Here is a 22,820-nt window from a genome sequence, read left to right as displayed (position 1 = left end):
CTAACAAAGCACAAGGCTACATATGTGCTCTTATAAATAAGTGATGGTCTCCTATCTAAATATTTCCCCTCAGTAAAATACTTATAAGTGTCCATTTTAGCTAATATGGGTTAAAATCCTGCTATTCGGCCTAATCCAAGGATTGTGTGTATCTTCCATTATAATACAGTTCGTGTAAAAAATAAGAGGGCTACTTTAACTGAGACCCATTTTCAATAATTGTTTCTATTTTGATCAACCTCTTGGAAAAGTAGGTATCTTATTAGAATTAGATTATTGTAAAAGGCATGATAACTGGATTTAACAGGGCGCAGGTAAAAAAGCAGAACCTAAATTTAATCCTAGCTGACAATTTACAACTAGTACACTGCTATTTATATCACTCAAATCTTCCAGTAACACTAAAGAATGCTGGGAGCAGTGGTGCATAAAGGTCACAGGCTAAGAGGTTTAAATATTACAGGAATGGGTTGCATAAATACATGAAAAAACAAAATAAATGGCATACATTGTGCACAGAAAAAAAAACAGGCATAATATTATCAGTGGTACTTGCACTTTAAATAACATAGGGTTCATTTGTGCAGAAGGCCACCATAGCTAATGATAGGCATGTCTGAAATACATATTTAGAACCATGGTCATAGTGCCAGTGCATTTCATGAAGGAATCTGTCACTAGCGATGACAAGTTTCCAGCCGAAATGGATATGCAAATGACTTATGCACATATTCTTTTTTTTTACAAGCAATACATTGTTATTGGGCTTTCTATAAAATGATCAATTCTTCTATTGGGGAGTAACAAATGTAGCAACACAATGAATGCTGTATAAACAAATGGTGTCCTTGTTGAACTTGTTCTCTGAACATTACATAAAAGTCATGTTGGTTTTGACCTCTGCCTACTTTCTTGCAAGGGCAATCAATTGTTACATTTTTTAAGGGTTTAGACTTGGTCAGATCAATTCATTAAGCAATCTGAAAGAAATAGAAAATAGTGCACTGCTGCCTGTGCATGTAATGCGTAGCTCATTGATGTGTTTTCTTTTTCTTATTCTCCTTAGCCACACAATAAAATGGATTAAAAGAGAGAAAGATAAGAAGTAGACTAGTATAAAACATGATGTCAAATGAGTGTCAAGTATGTAGTACTGCTGTTTTCTGATGAGAATGAAATAAAACCGCATTATCCATTGTTCTGTGGTCTTGGTAGCCGTGAATTATTATTATGTCCATTCTTTATAACCTTTATGCATAAGCATTTACTTGCCATTGCGGTGGCTTTTTTACGCGTTCCATAACAAAGCCCACCTTTTCTAGTGTCCCGGTACCAAAAGGAATGATGTAATGTGCTGAATGCATTAAAAATTAAACAAACACTCTCACCGCTTTTTGTACCTTTGGGTGCCGTCTATGACTCTGTCTGCAAAGGACTAATCCATATACAAGAAGATATTTCAGCAGCACTATATTGTATATTTATCAGACCTGGGCAGACAGAGTCATGGACGGCACCCAACGCTACAAAAAGCGGTGAGAGTGTTTGTGTAGCACTACTTTGTCCTTCTGCACTGAAATCTGTTTCTTAAAAGAGCAAACAGATTTTTTTATATTTAATTTTTAAATCTGACATGGGGCTAGACATAGTCAGTTTCCCAACTGCCCCCAGACATGTGACTTGTGCTCTGATAAACTGATATCACCCCCTCACCCAGCAGCCTAACAAAAGAACAATGGGAAGATAACCAGATAGCAGATCCCTAACACAAGATAACAGTTGCCTGGTAGATCTAGGAACAGCAATCAATAGTAAAATCCAGGTCCCACTGCGACACATTCAGTTACATTGAGTAGAAGAAACAACAGCCTGCCAGAAAGCAGTTCCATCCTAAAGTCTTGGCTCTTTCTGAAAGCACATGACCAGGCAAAATAACATAATATGGCTGGCTACACACCAATATTACAACTAAAAATAAATACACTTATTGGTTCAGGAATTAAAATTTATATGGTAGAGTGAATTATTTGCAGTGTAATTTAGAAATAAAAACGACATCATAAAAATCATGACAGAATCCCTTTTAAAGTTGCTACTGCTGCCTGAGGAGAGTTTCTCAACTCTCCTCATGGCAACAGCACCCCTGTTTCTTGGTATACATAACTTTTCTATTGAAATACTGTAGCTGTCATAATATTATGGGGCTAATTTAGCAACGTTCAAATTTGAATCCTTACCGCAAATAACATTTTTTGGCACTAAAACTCAAAATTCAAATTAGAGTTTCTAAAACTCAAATATTTGATAGGACCAAAAAATGAAGATGTTTTAAAGGAATATAATGTACTGTTGCTCTGCACTGGTAAAATTGGTGTCTTTGCTTAAGAAACACTACTATAGATTATATAAACACGCTGCTGTGTAGCCATGGGGGCAGCCATTCAAGTAAAGGGTACATAGTAGATAACAGATAAGTTCTGAAAAATCCCAGTGTAGGCTACACAACTTATCTGTTATCTGCTGTGTATCCTATGCCTTTTCTCCTTTTTCAGGTGTGAATGGCTGCTATAGCTGCTATACGTAGTATAGTTATATGTTGTGTAGCCATGGGGGCAGCCATTCAAGTAATGCGTACATAGTAGATAACAGATAAGTTCTGAAGAATCCCATTGTATACTACAGAACTCATCTGTTATCTGCTGTGTATCCTGTGCCTTTTCTCCTTTTTCGTGTTTGAATGGCTGCTATAGCTGCTATACGTACTATAGTTATATAAACTATAGTAGAATTTCTGAAACAAACACACCAGTTGTACCAGTGCAGTGCAACAGGACATTATATTGACACTCCTTTCAAACACTTTAATTTTTTTGTGTTACTGTTCCTTTAAGCAAAAAAACTTCAAATAACTAAAATGTTAAACTTGGCATTTAAAAGCTTGCTAGCTAATGCAAAATAATAAATGGGGATAATACATAGAATATGAATGTGATGCTTTTTATAGTTTGTTCAACCAAGTTCTTATTCAAATTGTTTAATACAAAACCTCAAGGTAGGCCAAATTTCAAGTTTATTCAAATTAATAAAGCTAGCTCTAAAATTTTGTGAAATAGGCCTCCCCATATTAAAATGTCATACCTTCCATTAGTAAGGATATTTAAAGGGGAACTCTGGCTTCCAAACCAAAATATAATAAAGAGGCGCACATAACATACAACCCCCTAATATACCCATCCGTTACCTGTTTCTTCATAAAGTATGAATAAATGTCATTTTCTATGCTTAAATGCAGTTGTTATACAGTTCTTCTCTTTCTGCATCATTTGAAATCCTGGAAGGGAAGGAGGGACTAAACACTGGTGTTACAAATTGTAACAACTACTCCGATGCTTAAAGACAGCATGCAGCAACTACATACCCCACAATGCATTGCACTGTGATGTTCTGTTCCTTACTGAAATTACCTGTGCAGGGAATTGTGGGGTTTGGAGGATGAAGGCTGAGGACAGATGGCTGCTGATATAAAGTAACAGTAGTCAGTCAGCTTAGTCAAGTAGTCCGACAGATCAGCAGGAGAGGGCTAGGCTTAGGGAACTGTTCCAAACCATTAAAAATCATGAAAAGTCTTTTTTTAATTGATGTATATTGCTTGAAATTATGTTTAATTTTCAAGAAGTTATGTTTGTGTGGAGTTTCCCTTTAAGTTGCAATCCTCAAGCCTTCAGATGATGCTGGTATTGTTTAACAACAGCTGAATGGCCAACGATTGGGCTTTTCTGTTGTAAATAACATACAATGGTATCCTCATCACAAGACACTGGTGTAGTGAGTGACATAAAGGCATTAGAGGGTAAGGTTCTATCATTTGTTTACAAAACGGATGCTAAATTCAGTGTAACAACCAATGCAATAACTTGTTTACAACACTAATTCTCTTGATTTACAATGTGGTTAACTAGCAAATACAACCTGAACTGTATGAAATTCAACTTAAAATAATTCAATGAGCTTCTTGCAGTCACCTGAAGATCTTTGCATTATCTCAATAGGAACAAATAGAGAGTTTAATCACGTTGTAAGTATTGAAGTTAATCTATTTCTTATCTTTAAATTGATCTATTCTACACATTAAAAATATGTTTTTAAAGCAGTTGTTAGTGGACGTAAATCATAGTTACTAAATCATGATGACAGATGGCAGTTCAGAGAAGAATTCTTACCCTACACATAATGAATGCATTTTATATAAGAAGATAAACACACACTAAAAGCATAAGAAATAAGAGCATATGTTGTAATTCCTTGTATAATACAATAAAATAGCAGAAGAGAAAAAACAGAATAAACTATTAACTATAAAATCAGACACAGAATTTAAAGAAGAAAGACTTAAACGTTGCCATTGTGAAAATGATATTTAGCAAGTGATAAAAAAAGCAATTTACAGTTATGTTCTCAAATTATTTCAGTTATTTATTCTAGTATAAGGGGTGAATATGTAATGTAACAGATACATAAGTGACAAATATGTACTGTATAGAGAAAAGCATATTACAACATTGGAGAGGGACTTAAGTGGGTGCTCAACAGTGCGTGCAGGCCATAGTTATACAGCCCCACAGCTGCCTATATAAAACAGCAATGCTGTACAGAATCCCTTGTACTTTATCGAATATAATTAGCCAAAAATGGAGAAAAGATTTGAAAAAACCCATGCATAGTAACAATATAAGGAAACTCTGAACAACTTGGTCTTATTGCAGAAATATACCGTGCTAGATGCAACTCTCACAAGGGGGCAGAGACTGGTAGCCATGAATGATATAATGTACATTAACACCCGACTAGTACCAATTAGTCTTCATAGCAGAGGATTCTCCGTCTGAGGAAAATCTGTATCATTTGGCCCTAGCCTAATACTACTTTGCAGTCTGTGATTCTAATGTCTAGGTCTTATGTGTAATAAGACAAAACATATAGCAACAGTTTATCTTCCTTTTTACTTTTCCATTAACAGACAAGACTTTACAAGGGCAAAGTATTCTTTAACTGTGTAATATTCATCCCTTCCCCACTCTCAGTCTACATATTCCATTTATATTCTGTGAGCCTGAGTTGCCATTATGCTTACCTTGGATGAAACCATATTCACAGACGAAACACCCAATTATTACCCACTAGGGCTGGCTCTGGTACATACCTAATTCAAACAAAGCAGATGCCAGTTTCTACCACAAAATAAAATTTTAAGGAGAACAAAACCTGCGCATAATACCAGGCCCCCACCCAGCACTACTACTGTCAAAAGGAATCTCTGTGCCTGCTATAAAAATGCAGAGTTACGCAGTAGGAGTTGCCGGATGCCATCTCTCTTGGGTATTGCTAATGCTAAACATGCATGAGCATGCAGATCTGGTGCCTGCCATCTACACTGCAAACTCTGCATTTTCCTAGCTGGTACAAAGCTAGGGACACTTTTGACAGTAACCAGGCATAGAGAGAGAGGCGTCAAATCAAGGTGGTCTGGGGTAGAGGTGAATAGTTTGATTCTCCTTTAGCTATAGAGGGAACATTTTGTGTACACAATGCACACTCTCACCTATAGTACACTATAATTAAAGGGAAGCAAATCGAAGATTCATTCTACTTTAAAGCTAACAACAATATATTATTAGTGAGCAAATCAAAACAACTTTTACAAAACAAAGTCATGGTTTAGTAAATATCAAAGTGATAGTCTGTGATTTAATTATAAAATATTTGCCATTTAATTAAATAAAGCTATTGCATTTGGATTTCATTAATGAAACTAAGTAAATTCCACTTGCAAATATTTTGCAGTGAAAGTTCTCCAATTTTGTTCTCACCTAGATCAGATGCGGCTATTTTAAGGGCTAGTATATATAATTAGGTTGCAATGACAAGACTGTGAGCATCATTAGTATGAAATTAGCCAAGGGGTGCCAATATAACAAATGCAAGGCTAAATACTATCCCTATAGCAGGATACAGTACAGATGCAGTAAAAACCTCATACATTTTTTAGGTATTAAATGTTAAACACATTGTTTAGTAGAATTATAATTTTAAGCAATCTTGTAGTTAGTTGTGTGAAACATTTTCCCAAATATAAGTCACATGGTGATATATTGCCACTATGGGCCAGATTTATCATGGTTTGAATTGAAAATCGAATTTCGAATTCAAATGTTCTAGTTTTTATGGGCAAAACTGTCAAATTTGACTAGGGAATTGTTCAAATCGAGCTTATTTAAAAATTCTAATTAGATTTTCGAGATTTATCATACACTCCAAACAAATTTGGAGTTGTTTGCAGCCTTCCTTTTTTCGGAGAAAAAACTTGAATTTATTTTTCAGGTCAATCCTATTCACCTGAGTATAGGATATTAAATTTTTTTAATACATTTCGAATGGTCTAATTTTGAGTTCATGGTAGCTTATGGGAGTTTTTAAAAACTCGAATTCGAAATTCGACCTTTGATAAATGTGCCTCTATATGTTGTAGCAACAAATGAAATAGTATGGACTCCTATCTAAATCTATGCAAAAGATTTTAGAAGAAGAATTAAACAGAGCATACATCTACTTTAGCCCAAGTCCATCTGTATATTGGGGTGGCAGTGCCTCTGGATAACCAACACACTGGAAAGCAACAAAGACCAAAAGATTCAGATTCTTGGCACTCAGACCATATTTATAAAGAAAAAGTCTTTATTGTACATCCCTTCAGGCACAATGTAATAACTTACTACTACCGCTAAAGAGGAAGACATTCAGTTACACCCTGTTTCAAGAGATGGGTAAATACAACACCCAACTTGCTCCTTACAGCACAATGCATAAGGTGAAAGGGAAAACTGATTCACCCACTGGATCACTGTTTAATACTATCCTTATGTAAAGGATATATAAAGCCTTACTAAGTGGGTTATTTACTAAGCTCCAAATGCCGGAAATTCCCCGAAATCCAAAAAATTTGTAATTTTTTGTGATATAATAGGCTTAAAAAAAAAGATCACGAATTTTTCGGAATTTATTAAACCCCGAGGACTAAAAAGCCAGAATATAAAACCACGGCATCTCAAACATGTTGAGGTTGCATAAAAGTCAATGATTTTTGGTTGTGTCAGGGGTTGTGGACAATTTCACAATATTTTCAATGTTTTCGGGGAAAATTCACGAAAAAATCGTGACATTCTGAGTTTTTCCCGCAAAGGTAATTTTCGGGAAAATGTAATAATAAATAAGAGTGGAAAACACGAGCGGGTTAGATCGGAGTTTGTAGCAGCCGATACTGAGATAAATTCAGACCTTAATACATAACCCCCTTAGTGTCATCCAGTCTGAGCCATGGTTAAGGGCAGTATAACACTGCATCCAGGCATGCTGGGTAAAGTTTCTGGCATGTTGGGAAGAGAAAAATGAATGTAAGATAGAGTGCTCTGCTATCTACACTTACATCTGAGCCCCTAAACCATTTAAGAAAAATCTGGCATTTGTGAAGGAGTAAAGAAAAAACCAAATTGAGCAGAAATACACCTGTCAAACTCACAGCACTGTGATGATCTAGCAAATAAAACACTATGCTGCAACATTTAGGGATATATTTAAAGGTAAACAGAATTATTTTTAAAAAGGAGATATTGTTAAAAAGAATAGAAATTTGTCATTCTGTTCACAAAAGAATACTTTACAAAATCTCATGACAGCAGAACAAGAAACGTTTCATAGCAACAAATCAGTTTGCTCTTTATACCACTTTGCTTTGTTAAATTCCTTTTGGCAGATTTATTCTTCAGAACTGAAAGTCAAACCTAAAACTCTCTGATTTGTTTAGTATAGTGCTAGTGCATATTGTGCATATTTTGCAAAGTACCACTGTGCATTCCTTCTTGTATTTGCAAGGTATATAAATTGCATGCACACTGGTACCCTGCAATGTGGCTGTGTAGCTCCAACAGAACAGCTTACTTGGGTAAGAATAGTCTTGCCAGCGGAACCCAGAAGGCATGGTTATGGAGCATAGGACACCCCAAATTTAGTTTAGGATTTCTGGTTCAGGAAATTGGCCCAGAGAGCCTTTACTGTATTCAAACCAGGAGTGTTATGTTCCTGCCAGAGTATGTCAAACACACAACTAGTTTATAAACTATTTTTTTTAAAGTCTAGCCCCCTTTTGTTTAATAAATATGTTTTCAGCAACTTTGAATGGCCAAATGCAAAAAAATTTACTTGTTTGCAACAGGGCTACAATATTATCTTGGACAGTCTTAATAAACCACGTTGTACAGTACCTCAAAATCTAGAATAAGAAAAAAGAAATAAAATACAAAACAAACTTATTTATTAAACACCAAATACCGTTTGAGTAAATTTTTACAATTATGAAAGTCTACCTTTAAATATGCAGTGTGTTGCATAAAGTTTTCTATAAACGTTTAGTAAAGCACAACGGCAATAGAACAATAACTTATCCTCATATTTTGTTTTTTATTCATAAAAAGATGGAGCCACTGTTTTTCTAGTTAATTCTTTCCCTCAAACCCCAGGGGCCTCTTTTACAAAAAGGGCTGAAATGTTTGCTGGGAGGCACATTTATCAAGGGTCGAATTTCAAATGCATGTGAGTTTTTTAAAAATCCCATAAACTCCCATAAATTCGACTAATCTAAATTTATTATTAAGAGCGAATTTTTTATACGCCAACGAATTTAAACGACCCGAAAATTCGAATCGAATTTGATCAAACTCCTAGTTGAATTTTACAGTTTTGACCATAAAAAAAAATTAAAAATTCTAATTTTCAATTGGACCCTTGATAAATCTGCTCCCTAGTGTCACCAAAGTAATAACACGAACACAGTATATTTCAGACATGGGGGTACCTTGGCTTCAGCTATGCCATATACATTTTTCTGTTCAATGATCTTTATATATTAGAAAGTGCATTGTTACATGAAATAGAATAGGCATTTGCCGGATGGCAAAGCTACGATGTGCAGTTCAAACACAGCTGGGAAGTTCCCTCCTGTTCACCCTCGCTGTCAGTGGATTAATGATGAATACAGTACTGCACAGAGCTAGGCATAATGTGCTCTAAAGAGTTTCACCATTCAGAGGAGAATGTAACGTTCCTAGTTCATATTTTTAGATATTTAAGAGGGAAAGGGTTCACAGAAATAAATAATTGTGAGATTTTCTTCATCTATATCCCCATTGAGCTGTTGTCTTTAATAAGCAGTCATAATTAGCTGCCAAGACAACTTCTTTAATAAGACAATAAAGCAGCCTACTTACTTAAAATAAGGTTGTATTTCTTGACCTCTCCTCTAGTCTAAAGGATATTTGTTTGTCAGTCAGTCAGGCAGTGCAGAAGTCCATTCATTCACCTTGCACATACTTTTATTATTCAACCGCCCATCTGGAGCAGCCATATATTATTCATTGTCTCATTCTATTTCTGCTTGCAATGTTGTTAATTTGTCAATACTGATTCTTGTACACACAGCAAATAGGCTGAATTTGAAAAGTTAAGCAGAAGGCACCCTTAGCATTAAAAACAGTGAATTAATTTATACATTTTGTAATCATGCTGTCAAGACAATACAAAATATAATATTACCAAACATAAAATATGTATGTACTATGTCAATCCATCACATTTGGTATCCATACAATAAACATTTGCAGGTAAAATATACCTTACGTGTTATTTTTCCCTTTCATTTATGTTTCTGTAGCATATCATAAGTAAAAGCTAATGCCTTTATTTGAGGCATTTACCACTAAAATTAACATCTATTATCACAAGGGCTGAGGTTGCATCTGCAGGTTGTCAAGTACTTCTCAGCAGCAAGGTAATGTCCCTGACATATATAATATAAAGTATGACCTTATTTTTAGGGCCAAAAAGGAAGATAGATGTACTCGCACTTCGTGTATTGGCTCCTTTTAAACAGAGTATTTCACTAAAGCAAGGATTATTAACCAGTCAGTTGGAAATTAGGGTTTATTTCAATAATCTAAATAAGTCAAAATGCAACCTAATTTGGTAAGTGTTCATATCCCAAAATTATTATTTCTCCAAGCAGTTTATTGATACAGAGAAGAAAAGCCTGTTGGGCCACTTGGGTATAGGAAAGCCTCCTAATTTTTGGGTTTTATAACTAACAATCACATTTCTATTTTATTCACAAATCTCTAAAAATTCACGGTTTTCCTATATTTCTTAAATGCTCTAGACATTTATTAAGTGTAAAAACCACGAACAACTGTAATACAAAAAAATTGCCAGGTAAAAGTTGTCGAGGTCCTATAGATGGAAGCTGCACTGGTCTTACTGAACTATTTTTAATCGTTCGGACTTTTAGTGGTTTTCAATTTTTTTTTCCTTGTAATTTCTGAAAAACTCAAATTTTTAGAGGCTTTCATATATTTTAGTGCATTGTTCAGCATTTGTTTCCCTTTTATTCATTGGGCTTCTTAAATTCAGATTTTTAAAATAAATTTTATGACATTCATGACATAAAAGTATGTGAGTTTAGTTGTGGTTTCAAAAACCTATAAAACCACTAAAATGATACTGGTTAGGACAATCTTTATTAACATCTCATTTTCTAAGCATGCTGAGATCAGTATGCACCATTTGAGAAAATACTTAAAAATAAATACTGTTTTATTTGTAAAAAATACATTTTTCCCTTCAAATGTTTCAATGTATGTGCAAAATTATTATTTTGGATTTGTTTGCTTTTCCCCTTTACCAGTAAGATTTCATCTATGAAAGTCAAGCTGGTTCTCATGGAATTTGGGGAATTGTAGTTCATTAACTAGTGCATTACTGTTTTAATATCGCTTCTGAACTAAATCTCTTTAAAGGAAAAGGAAACCAAAATAAACAATACTTCTTGTAGCTTGTAATTCTCTACTGTACTACTTATGTGCCTGTATTTTTGTATTCAATGGCATGAAACCTTTCAGATGCCCTAATGCTCATGTGAGCCATCCAAGACTACAGCCCTTCACTGTACCGGTCTTAAAAGATGGCAGTGCAGCAGAAGTTAAAGGGGATCTATCGCGATAATGAAAATTTAATATAAGCATCTTGCTGAAATAAGAAACTTTCTAAATATAATTAAAAATTCGGTACCATTTATGAAATAATCAAGTTACTCTTCACTCTCCCCCTCTGAACAACATATCTCTCTTCATTTTCTCTTCATGCAGTAGGTGGAGTCAGTGATTCACAATTTGGTCTAATAGATCTGTTGGGGTGGGGGGGTTGCACCCTTAACCAGGTGCTCACTCTTTAAAAATAACTGGCTCTTATGGAAATCCTTTTTCTCTGCATCCAGGGTGTTTGCTAGAGTCTGTTATTTTGTTACCTGTTGTGCTGGAGTTGGTTATTTGAGTTATTCTGCTAAGAAAAGCAGCCCCCTAAAAGACGTAATAGACCTACCTGTCAATCAAAATCTGACCCAGACCTCAAAATAAAGAGAGCATGAAAAGTGACAGGTTGTGGAGAGCGAGATACTGAAGATTAACTTGATTATTTTTTAAACGATACAGAAGTTTTAATTGATTGTATTTAGAAAGTGTCTTATTTCAGTGAGATAAAGGGTATATTAAATTTTTGTGATAGATCTTTAAGCATCTAATTTTTGCCTATTTTTAAATGAATAAACATCTAAGGGTTAGTGAAATATAAAGTGCTTCCATGGGCGTCCGCAGAAAATTTTCCAGGGGGGGCAAGGAAGAAAACATATTACACAAATTACATGTACCCATATCTTGGTTTCCACACGAACCTATCAACAGGTTTTCTACAAAAGTATAAAGTAGTAAGTGTTGCACATGTATAACATTGCCAATCTATTAGTGATACAAACTCCTTGTTTGCCAGGACTACACTTGCTCTTTTCTACTTTCTTAGCACAATTACTAGCCAGTGGTTTGTACAATTGTTATTCCCTCTAGAGTTCTAGTTACAGCTGAATACATACAGTGGAGGTATGTGCAAGAATTCTCTTTCAGTTACATGCACACCTTAAAGGAGAACCAAACCCTTTATATTAAAATCCCTTACCTCCCTACCCTACATAGACCCCCTCCCTGCTCCCCCCCAGCCTAGGTGTTACCCCTGGTAAATGCCCCTAACTTTTTACTTACCTCTCGTTGCAGATTCAGCGCATCGGAGTTCACGGGTGCCATCTTCTTCTCTTCTGTAATCTTCGTGTCTTCTTCTGGCACTTCTGCAATTTCTGCCACTTTTGTCGCATGCGCAGTTGTCAAAAACGGAAAGATTGCTCCAAAGGTGCATGCACTGATATAGTGCTTACATTGCGAAGAAAACTGAAGAGAAGAAGATCGCACCTGTGAACTCCGATGAACTGAATCTGCACTGAGGGGTAAGTAAAGAGTTAGGGACATTTACCAGGGGTAACACCTAGGCTGGCTGGGAGTTTATGTAGGGTAGAGGGGTAGGGGAATTTAAAGAAAGGGTTTGGTTCTCCTTTAAAGCAATAAGTGATTGGTGCATGACTGCATAATGGACACAGAATTTTTAAATAAATCTGGGAAAACATTATTTAAAATCAGGAAAATGCACCCCTTGAAATGCATTATAAATTTATGGGACTACAACAAAAATTATAAAATGTGGGACAACTTAAATTCAGGGAATGTAAAATTGAACTTTCACTGTATATAAATAAAACTATACCTACCTGACTGCCATACTGGGCTGATGCCGCTGCTGCTCGTTTTTTGCTAGTAGTTTAAGTTCCTGTCATGCAGCACAGGGATTGGATAGGCTGGGGTGAAGTTCAAATGTCACTCTCCAAGCTTATCCAATCTCTGAGCGGCTAAACCGGGACTTAAACTAACCACTGAGAAGTTGGCTGAAGGAGGGGGAGTGGCTGGGAGGATCAGGTAAACTTGCCTGCTGTGTCTCATATTTCATGCTGCGAAGTGAGCCTATGTTTGTATTTAAAATCACTGACAGATCTTTCCCTGCTGCAGCTCCTTTCTCTAACTTTACTTAAAAGCGCTTAATCTGTAAATGAGGAGCTGCGGAAGGGAAGGATCGGTTAGCGATTTTAGCTTTGTCAGGGCTCAATTAGTGAAGGACTGGGGAATATATGGGGTGGCTGCGGACCCACTATAAAGTACAAGTCCAGGGGGGGGGCAAGTGCCCCCCTTGCCCCTATCTGTGGACGCCCATGGTGCTTTCATTTTGCAACTTTGCCTCCCTAGTATATATCCCCTGTATAATGAACTCCTGCTCTAAGTACCCGAGACACAGTTTGTAGCAGAGGAAAGGGATTATTTATGCAGAGCTCATTATCTCTATTTAAAGATGAATGAAAGTTTAAATCACTGAGGGCCAAAATGCTAGACACCACCCTAGTGATCTATAATCGCTCACCTGATACTCCAAGACAGTGCTCCTTTTTACTAAAAACTGCACCAGCCTGCAGTATTTCTGAGGAAGCTCGTTGTCACTGCATTATCTGTCTTCATTCTGGTCTGGACAGGCACATGCACAGAAGAGTGAAAGCTGAACCAGTAATATTAACTACCCATCTCCCAGGCGCAGGTGCAGGCAGTGCAGCTAGCCCCCCCCCTTCCTGACATGATCTCCATGGCAGATTTGTATGCGCGAGAAACGTCGGAGGGCCCGGAGGGGGTGTGGGCCAGGGTCCAATTGCACCCCACTCCCCCAGTAGTTCAGCCACTAAGCTAAACTTAGGCAACTTTCGCTCTACTGTACATGCGCCTGCCTATAAACAAAGAAAAGAAAATAGAAGAGCTTCTACAGAAATACCCTGGGCCGGTGCAAACTTCTTCTAAGCATCAGCCCCCGCGGGTTATGAGGTAAGCAAATATAATCATGGGGCATGTAAACATGACCATGACACAGATCAAAATGAAAAGCAGAAATGTAAAATGTACTGCTCTGAAAAGCTTGTAGTTTTATACCATTGGTGCAAAAATCAGGATAAGCATTAAGGAGTTAGATCAGGCAATTAAGCAAATAAAGAGTTAGCGCAAGCACACAATCTTGAACTCTCTGCAGACTGTGGCGTTATATAACCTTCTGGGATGCACAGTATAGCATAAGATAACAAATCATATATTTAACATACATAATATATATGCAAAATCATAATTAATACACAGAGAAATTGGTAATACTGAGCAAGGTCCTTTTTTCCCTGCATATTTGAATTTTTTCATATCAGACACAGTTCCCTGATTGGTCAGAGGAACAAACAGCAGTGTGTACTTTTTAATTTGATATTCTTTTGTTTCTTATTCATATGCTTTGTAATAATCCTAATAAAAGATGTGTTGAATGAAGGATTATGCATCGGGGAGAATGTTATGTTATTTACTTTCAATCATTCTGCATCTCACTGTGTGAAACTACAGATGATTACAAAAGATTAAAGCTGAATAGAATGTAGTACCATGCTGCTTAACTTTTCAATAAAGTGACGCTATGGTGATCAGCTTTATTTCATGGGCCCAATGAAGTGTAACAGTAATATGCTTCTGTTTAATTAATAAGGAAAGCATTCAGATCAGAGATTTTTTTTCAATTGTCCTGCAGCAGATATCATATTTTACTAATTAGCCAGCAAGGATTTCATTCTGTAAAATTAACGCAATACATATATAGCAACAACAGAGAGAGCACAAGCAATAAAGGGGTTTCTGTCTGTGCCACAGAACTTCTTCGGTGGTTACAATTGCATTATAAGTCACAACATAGGACTTTCCCTTCAACCCCTGGAGATATTATATGCATCATGAATCTCCCTGGTGTGCACAATACAGTACTTTATGCACACATATTCCTGTATTCTAGGTTAAGACAAATATGATTACAGTAAAGGAGAACTAGAGATATACAGACATTAAACTATGTTAGAAAAGAGGCTTACTTATAACACTTATTGGCTTCTGGCTTTACGGAATAATAGAGATGCCCAAACCCTAATAAAAGTCCGTAAAGGAGTAGTTACACTAGTGCTGTTCCATTTCTTGCCTGTGAACAGAGCTAGGCCTTGCAAGGCATTTTCATGGTCTGTCCAAGATTTTCCTAGATTCCTTTGTAAGTCTTTGTTATTTTGACACACAGAAACTTTGAATATCGGGCAGGCACCACTCCGAAACACCAAAAGTAAATCAGTCAGTAGAATCCAGGAGTCCAAATTATTTTTTAAAGTAGTACAAAAAGTCTTCAGTTACATTATGTATAAAGTATAAAAGCCTGACGCATTTCGTGTCTTTATTTACATTATGTATAAAGGATAAAAGCCTGACACGGACACTTAATCATAGGCTTCTGGATTCTGCTGACTGATAGAATCTGACTTTTGGGGGCCGATTCATGAAGCTCGAGTGAAGGATTCGAATGAAAAAAATTCGAATTTCGAAGTATTTTTTTGGTACTTCGACCATCGAATTGGTTAAATTCGTTCGAATTCGAACGAAATCGAACGAAAAATCGTTCGACTATTCGACCATTCGATAGTCCAAGTACTTCCCCTTTAAAAAAAACTTCGACCCTCTACTTCGGCAGGTAAAACCTACCGAAGTCAATGTTAGCCTATGGGGAAGGTCCCCATAGGCTTGCCTGTGATTTTTTGATCAAAGGATTTTCCTTCGATCGTTGGATTAAAATCCTTCGAATCGTTCGATTCGAAGGATTTAATCGTTCGATCGAACGAAAAATCCTTCGATCGATCGATCGCAGGATTAGCGCTAAATCCTTCGACTTCGATATTCGAAGTCGAAGGATTTCAATTCGAGGGTCGAATTTTCGAAGTATTTTTAACTTCGAAATTCGACCCTTAATGAATCTGCCCCTTGGTGTTCCGGAGTGGTGTCTGCCCACTATTCAAAGTTTCTGTGTGTTGCTCCCCTTTGCTGAAGGTCTGGGGCATGAGCACCCAGACCCATTTGTGGAAAGCGGTAAGCTTGTCCTTTTACTCATAATATCCATGCTTCCAATGGTTTTCCTTTGCTATTTTGATATAACCAAGTCCACAATCATGCTATCAGTTATAGTTACTTTTGAGACTGCACTATACTGGTAGAAAATGTGTGCAGAATTTTAAGATGTATTAGCTCAGTTAATTAACAGAGTGGCTATGACAAGTTAGCAAGGCAAAAGAAACAACTCCAGTTTCACTTTTAAAATTTTATGAAAACTACCTACCTTCTGAAAACAGAAACCTGTCCAGCACCAATTTGAAGTGAACAAAAAATATAAACAAAAATAAATTAAAATTGTAAAAAATATTATTCCTTTACGAACAAGTTTATCAAAATAAGAATAAAATTTAAAAAATGATCTATCCTCTTTTGTGATCGGTAATGTTACCTCACAAAAAGAGGATAGATTGTTTTTTTTTAATTTTGTTCTTATTTTGATTTACACTTGGACACGATTGATTCTCACTGTCTCTTATGCGCTACACTAATTGATGGCTATAGACCATTAGATGGAAAGATTAACACGGGTTTGTATTACCGGATAGGTACACAATCACTCATGATGTCAGCTTCCCATTCACGCCCACAATTAGCGTCATCCTTGGGCTTTGGCGTTCTTTTTGAATTTCAATGTGTATAAATATGTGTGTTTGTGGTGGGCCTGCACCCCCTGTGTGCACCTACCTATTTGTTTATTATATATATATATATATATATATATATATATATATATATATATATATATATATATATATACACACATACACACACACTCACACACACACACACACAAGAGCCATGAATATTCTGTAAATTAAATCATTATAAATGGTGATTAGTTATGTCATCAGTTATAATGTGAGCTTAGTGATATAATTTTCACATGACTTATTGATAATAAATAATGTATCCACTCAACCTTCCTTATATTTTACAATAATGGGTTAATTATTTGCTATATAACTATCATAATTAATTAGTTATCAAATGGGTTGTTCATCTTCCAAACACTTTTTTTTAACACTTTGAGTTGTTTTCAGATTGTTCACAAGAAATAAAGGTGTTTTTTTTAATTTGTTATTGCTTATGGTTTTCCCAAAATTGAAATTTAAAGATTAATGTTCCTGTCTCTGGTGTTTGAGTCTGGCAGCTCATGGTTCCAGGTGGAGATTATGAAGTGTTACAGTTTGATACATTTAGTGGCTACATTATTTGATACATTTATTAGTACTATAATATTAGCAACTATTGTATCAATTCTAACAGCTGCCTTTAATGAAACTCAGGGACAAAGATAATAAATGTATCAACTAAATTTATCAATTTAGATCAGTTAAAGCAGGGGTCCCCAACCTTTCTTACCCGTGAGCCACATTCAAATGTAAAAAGAGTTGGGGAGCAACACAAACATGAAAAAGTCCCTTGGGGTGCCAAATAAGGACTGTGATTGGCCATTTGTTAGCCCCTATGTGTACTGGCAGCCTACAGGAGACTCTACTAGGTACTATACTTAGTTTTTATGCAATTAAAACTTTCTTCCAAGCCTGGAATTCAAAAATAAGCACCTGCTTTGAGGCCACTGAGAGCAACATCCAAGGGGTTGGAGAGCAACATGTTACTCACGAGCTACTGGTTGGGGATCACTGAGTTAAAGAGTCGGCAACCCCCCCCCCCAGCTACTTTCGGAGGTAAAAATTTAAACTTCACACTTCAATATTACAAAAACTATCACAAATAGAAAATAGAAACGTATTGCAAAACTTCTTTATTTCTGGTGTTTGAAGGTGAACAACCCCTTTAATTCAGATGCACATTACATGCTAGCTCATAAACCAGTGCACTCTGCACCAGAATGCAATAATCAGCCTTTTATAATTTATATAAACTAACCCTAAGCTTAGCTTATAATCAACTGCCCAGAGCACACTGAGCATGTGCAATGTCACTGATACTCAAAAGATGAGTTAACAATATACAAGATAGCAAGTTCCTATAGACAGCTTTGATTGAATGGATCATTTCTGTTATAGGTCTTTGGAACCTCTCTGTTTGTACACCAAGTACAATAAGTATGTACAATGCAGTCATGTTCATTTTTAGGCTTTAGTTTTCCTTTAAGCTCATCCCTTTACCTATTGTAGTGGTTGCAGGTTGTTTTGTATGTGTTCTTGTATGTCTAATTCATACACGTAATGATTGTACAACGCTGCAGGATGTGGTGGTGTTTTATGAATACATGTTAATAAAGATAATAATCCCTTCTTCCTCTTAACTAGGATGTCTAGTATAGGTAAATCTAAAAACATGCTGAGTATTAAATGAAGACGATTCACTACTCATCCAAGCAGCTTCTTCAGTTCAACTGTTTTTAGATTTACCTATACTAGATATACCATGACCTTAGTGAATGAAAATCTTCATAGTCATATTAACTAGGATGGATCAACACCTCACACAGCCAATAGCCATTGTCCACCTAAGGTTTCTGGGAATTGTAGTTCAGAAACAACTATGGAAGGCAGCTCTCAATCTAAAATGTAAACAAATAGAGGTACATCACACAGTGATGTTCACCAATGTCAAGAATGTTACTACTTAATAATAAATGATAGTGCAGTGTTTTTAAATAATTTGGCACAAACAGATGCTATTATTTGCAGACAAGGTGATTTTGAATGCAGAATAAAAATAAAGTCTTATCTAGTTTAAAGGAAAAATAATATCTTAAAAAAAACACAAACCCAAGTCGGGCAATACAGAAATATAGAGGTTACTGCACTTGACAGCTACTACCAATTATTACAGATACTTTCTTCAGAGGAGACACTGTCCAATAAATCAATACACCCCTCTGTTGGTACGATTAGGAAAAAAGTAGGTGATATTTAACATAAGTGGGTATTTGCAAAATGTGATTACTGTGCTTCAAAAAATATATTTTTCCAAAACAATACCACATTTTTACATATATATTTTGCGTAATAGTTTTTGTAATGGATGCATTACATATATACTGTGTAAAAATGAATGCAGATTAATTATTCTAAGCATTTTTACCATTATATAAATTACACTGGTGCAGTTAAACACATTGATGAAAATCGAATTTTCCAATTAAAAAAGGGGGAGCAAAATTATTCGCTGCTTAAAAGCAATGGAAGAGAAAGGAAAAGTAAAACAACATTTGGGAAATAATAGTGTAAAAGTTGAAAAGACAATTCCTAATAAATCCAAACAATATGAGCTAAAACAGCATCTGTTAGACTGAAAGACATTAGGCAATAATAAAAATACAACCAGTTTGAGTTCACATGGTTCATACATTCTTTATGATCAGTCGATCTTCAATTTCAGCCAAGTGAAATAAACAGCATTCAGAGTCACAGGGATTAAAATGCTTAGGGATGACATTATTGCAGCAGTATGCTAAAAAACTGATGCCCAACTGGCACATATGGCTGATCTGATATGCAGACTCCTAAAAACTGCCAAGTGTTTTACCCCACAATCAACAGCCTGGCAAGTATGCTAATTTCTTGCATGTATATTAGTTTCTTTTTCTGCGTGCATACAACATTATAAATCACCACCTCAGGAAAACAATACTGCATGAACAGACAGAGAGCATCACAAACAAAAATCAATGTCTTACCCCCATCATCACTAAGTACAAAGGGTTTGAGAGGGATCCAGAAAAATGAAATGTGCACCTGTACAACTTGCAAGAAATCTCTAGCCCTCCCCCCACCCACCACCGAATCCCAGTCTGCTAATAATGTCCTAGGAGTGCAAATGCTGAATGGAGTTGTACAGCACAAAAGAAAGATGTAGTTCACTCATTCATTGCTAAGAAGGCTTATAAAGACTTCCAGGCTCTCCCAGCACTGCAGGTGCCACAAAGGAGAAAATACCACCCCCTCTTCCCATGTGTGCACAAAACCCAAAATTGAAATAACATTCTACAGTCAGTAATGAGAAAAGAAATAGAAGATAAAAGAGGATAATGTCACACACAGTTGCAACACTGCATAGGGGTTCTTTCCTGAGCATTGTAAGAGGAAATGCATTTCCAAAAAGCATGGCAATAGAAAAAAACATACAGTAATTCATGCAAAACCATCATCCCCCTCCCGGACAGATCCATGCCATACAACACAAGATCTGCAAATGCACACAGAGGGGTTAACCCTAGAAATGCCCCAGTGTTAACTGCATTCACAGCTTCTGTCATCAGGCACAGGCTGTCCAACTAGCAGCCTCCAGCTTTGGCTCACTGTATCCCACCACAAGGAAGGATGCTGGGAGCTTGTAGTTCAATAAGCCTGGCAGTGCTGCAGGTTGGAGATCCCAGACAGCATGACACACACACAAACCAGGGACACTGACAGACATAAAGGGGGGGAATTAAAGACACAGAGGCACGTAAAGCAGTATTATTACACAGGTGGACTGCAGCTGCCTGCTACTGGCATAAACACACACAGGCAGCACAGAGCACATCATCGATCTGACATACAAAAGGAAAATGAAATGACAGGGGAGGAAGGACCCCAGCAGCACAAGAGGAAGCAGCAATGGGGTAGAGGCTCCAGTGTTGAGGGGGAGAGACACGGAACTGCACAAACACACACACCATAATAGTAGCAATAATAATAATAATAATAATATTCACCTTGGCTGTGGCTTATTGTGGTGGTGATGTTGTTGTTGGCTGTTGTTGTTGGGGTGATGGGGATGATGATGATGATGAGGGTGGAGAGAAGGTGATGGTAGTGGTGGTGGCGGTGGAGGAGGAGGATGAGGAGGAGAGGAGTAGTTGTTGTTGATGGGTAACAGTCGCCAGGACTACGGTGGCTATGGCGCTGGATTCACAAGGCAACAGTTGCTATAACTCACAAAAGAGGGGAGGCAACCTAACCTGAGAGGAGGAAGAGGCGGGACCACGCGGCTGCCAGTGACAAGAGGCCCTTACGGTGGCTGACAGCCAGGCCTGGAGGAGAGGGAGGAGACAGGGGAAGGGCCATGGAACGCTGCGCCTTCCGCCTCCCCCAGTCAGACCTTCATTGTGCCGACACATCCTCGTGTGCCCTCCCCCAAAACTGCCCCTCAGACGCGGCGCAATACACATCTTTTCCCCGTCATTACTGTGGCTTCCCTGCGCCATTGCCGTTCAGCTGTTTCTCTCGTTTTCACTCCCTGTGCCGTAGCTGCTTCGCACGTTTTTAATTTTGCGCCTTTCACTCTTCTATAAGCTCTTCTCTTAGCCTTCCCTGTTTACCTTCTTCGACCTGCTCCTTCACTTAGCAGCAAGCCTCCTTCGCTGTCCATCATCCAATAACCTTCGCAAAACTCTTTCACTTGCTGCTTTACGTGCGCCTTATCGCTACCCATGTACATGAGGTCCCAACTCTGGGTCACCCAGTGAGGATAGAGAGCTGAGCGCGCAAGTGACAATACAAATGTTGCGCGTTACCCCCTCCACCTGTCTCGCTACTCTGCTCAGCTTTGTTTTGGGGGCAGAACGTTGAACAATTGGAGGGTGTTCGGTTGGACATTCCCTGCTTTGCTACTTGTGAAGTATTGGGACACACTGCCCAACATTTTGGAAATAAAAAGCGGGATAAAAAATTTACTGCGCATTACAAAGCGACATTTTCGACCACGCCCATTTTTGTGGCCACACCCCCTAATTGGCATGTTCATTTTACTAAATTTGGCAGGTTATGAACGTTTGAACATATTTCTGTTTTTTTAGTTATTACAGTTTTGCTAATGAAGGTAAATTGCCCTTAAAGCTTCGAGTTTAACTTCTCCCAAGCGACCTGTTATATTAGATTGTTACAATTACTTATTTGCAAAATTGTTACAAAAGTATCTTATCTGAAAGCTGTGGCTGTTTTGGTCTCTCTGCCAAAAGCCAATTAAGTTAGAAACTTTGTTTCTTTTTCTGGCTGTTCAGTGCAGAGAAAAACGGGACTTTGCAGTACAAACGAGGGACTGCGGGTTGAGCTGTTAAAAGAGGGACTCTGCCTCTAAAAACTACATAGATTTACATATGGGTGCCCCTAGGGCCACTGATGTTCGTTTAAATTATTTGCTCGTTCAAATTATTTGCTCAAATTTTCATCCTTCATCATCATTCATCGTTTTCACCAGAGCAATGGGGAATGGCGCAGAGGAAATTGAAAAAACTGTGTCTCATGTGCATCTCCAGTGTTTCTGAACCATTGTGGGTGTGGTTGGGCAGCATGCCGCCCCCTAAAATCCTGCCACCCTAGGCACGGGCCTAGGTGGCCTTTCCACAAATCAGGGCCTGGGGACAGTTGGGAGATATTTTGGGAGCTTCATGGAACCTATTGTATGAGCCAAAATAGGAATGGAGAACGGTGAGGTAACAGAACTCTGCTGCAAATCTTCCTTTATTAGGAGTGTAACATACTACATGTTTCAGGACATGTAGTATGTTACACTCTTAATAAAGGAAGATTTGCAGCAGAGTTCTGTTACCTCAGCGTCCTCCATTCCAATTTTGGTCTATTTGAATTCATGGTGCCTGGGCAGGAGCAAAGGAGGTACGTGTGAAGAGGTCTACATTATAGCCATATCTGCTAGACCTGATTAATTTGACTATTGTATGAGCCCCTCTTGTACATCCATCTGCTGCCGGGGGTTGTTCATGTGGTAGCGTCTTGTGTCCCCCTGCCTGACAATATCTGGAAGTTTTCAGTGTGTGCTATATGTTTACATGTGAAAAAAAACCCTGGAAAATGATGAAACGATGGAAAATGTACAGTA

At 37.4% G+C, this 22,820-nt stretch overlaps 1 protein-coding gene across 3 annotated transcripts in view; it reads right to left on the bottom strand.

The window, feature by feature from the left end:
• The window catches only part of rfx3.S (regulatory factor X3 S homeolog), a 179,794-nt gene extending 158,163 nt beyond the window's left edge, over positions 1–21,631 (bottom strand). For all 3 annotated transcript variants that reach the window (XM_018241623.2, XM_041580129.1, XM_041580130.1), the window contains exon 1: positions 20,698–21,631. The gene's annotated coding sequence lies outside the window, so the exon portion shown is untranslated. The remainder of the gene's footprint in view (positions 1–20,697) is intronic.
• Positions 21,632–22,820: the final 1,189 nt, after the last annotated feature.

The sequence above is a fragment of the Xenopus laevis genome, chromosome 1S (genome assembly GCF_017654675.1).
Source record: "Xenopus laevis strain J_2021 chromosome 1S, Xenopus_laevis_v10.1, whole genome shotgun sequence".
Classification (NCBI taxonomy): domain Eukaryota; kingdom Metazoa; phylum Chordata; class Amphibia; order Anura; family Pipidae; genus Xenopus; species Xenopus laevis.
The sequence above is the reverse complement of the archived record's forward strand: the minus strand, read 5'-3'. Positions and strand labels throughout refer to the sequence as shown.